This window comes from Poecilia formosa, unplaced genomic scaffold (assembly GCF_000485575.1).
Source record: "Poecilia formosa unplaced genomic scaffold, Poecilia_formosa-5.1.2 Scaffold217, whole genome shotgun sequence".
Classification (NCBI taxonomy): Eukaryota; Metazoa; Chordata; class Actinopteri; order Cyprinodontiformes; family Poeciliidae; genus Poecilia; species Poecilia formosa.
This window is the reverse complement of record NW_006800156.1, coordinates 1141638-1143292: the sequence shown is the minus strand read 5'-3', so window position 1 is coordinate 1143292 and position 1655 is coordinate 1141638. Positions and strand designations below refer to the sequence as shown.

Genomic DNA, 1655 nt, shown 5'->3' with positions numbered 1-1655 from the left:
TGAGTTTCACAGCAGACGTTTATTTAGCAGCTTCTTCTTTCTAGAGAGACCCATCATCATCTCTGGCTCTACAGACCCACATGGTTCAGGTTCTTCCTCCGTCTCTCTCCCAGTGTTGCTTCCCATCGCATCTCTCTGTGTTTTGGTTTTCCTGTTTTTACTGGTTGAACTGGTCGCGTATTTGTACAGCAAACCTAAGGTGAGACAAACTCTTAGTTAAATCTCATGATTTCATTCATTGAAAGTTTTCAGATGTTTTTAAAACAACTTCCTGGTAACTTTGGATTCATTTCAGGTAACAAAGGAGGAAGAGGAGACGATGACATCACTTACAGCGACATCACGATATCCCAGGGTAAACAGAAGAAAACCAAACCAGGAACAGGAAATGGTGATTATTTTCATGTGTTTTTGTTTCTGTAAGATTTTCAGATCAGAAAATGTTTCCTAATGAGGATTTCCTGGTCTCCATTTTAGATCTCAGTTAATGTTATTTTGACATTAGAGTTTGAAGAAACAAGTAATAATAATGAATTCAGTGTCCAAATGGGGATTTTACAGATGTTCATGCATTTAAATATATTACATAAACAGCATCAGGTTTTATCTCCTCTCAGCAGCTAATAACTAAATAATGAATAATAACTAAATATAAATCATGCTGACGTGTTTAAACCTGAGCAGAGGAACTGATCAGCTTCTCGTCTCTATCAGCCTAAAGTCACATTTCATCACAGGAAGAAAAACGATCAGCTTCTAAAATTATGATCAGAATAAATGACCAGGAAGCAGAGAAACGATCAGAAACCAGCCGACGTCTGCAGGAAGATGAACTTCTGACAGTTTATGAGAAAATAACTGAAAAAGTTGAGTTTAAAGTTTACTGTCTCACCTGAACCGCCATGATGGACAGATTCATCTGAAGACAATTATATTCACGTTAAACAAAAACAAGACAACCAGGCAATGCAGGAGATGATACAATGAGGAAGTCATTCATAAAATTTAATGTGTTTTATATTATTACTGCCTTTTATTAAGTAACTTGTCTCATTTTTGAGAGCTGTTTTAATTCTTGCTTCATTTTTCTGCTGTAAACTTTTCAACTTTTCAGTTTCTTGTTTTTGGATCTGAAGTTTTGCATTAAACAGTTTTATAACAAATATAAGTAGAAATGAAGTCGACTTCACAGGAACATTTCATGCTGCAGATCTGCAGAGTGACGATGCAAACCACTGAAACTGACTACTTCTGCTTCTGTTATCAGACGAGAGCTTCTGGGGCTTTGACTGGACCGTTTGGGTCTGAAAAGACTCCAAATAAGGAGAGAAAAACGGCTGGTGATAAAAATAATCCATGTTCACATGGTGGGCGGGTTGTAGATGGTCTGTGAAGGTGGTTTCTGGTTACTGGTGTAAATATGTTGCACGCTGCCATCTTTACTGGTTTCACAGTCATTTCCTCCAGGGGCGGTTCTAACCTGTTCAGAACCCTGGAACATTCAGCGCCCCCTGGTGCTGAATGAAGGTAGTGTGGTTACTTTTAGAGGAGGGGTGCCAAATACGTCGATCGTTTTGAGTCGATCTCGGCAGATGACAATCTGAACGCCACCAGGAAGCTGAGAGCAGCACTTCCCCTTTTGACAGGCTTATCAA

General features: G+C 39.0%; 1 long non-coding RNA gene across 1 annotated transcript in view; it reads left to right on the top strand.

Annotated features, from left to right (window-relative positions):
- The first annotated feature begins 38 nt into the window (after positions 1–38).
- Positions 39–1655, top strand: part of LOC107838172 (uncharacterized) — a 7479-nt gene continuing 5862 nt past the window's right edge. The window contains exons 1-2 of the long non-coding RNA XR_001664225.1: positions 39–199; positions 296–391. This is a non-coding gene — a long non-coding RNA (uncharacterized LOC107838172). The remainder of the gene's footprint in view (positions 200–295; positions 392–1655) is intronic.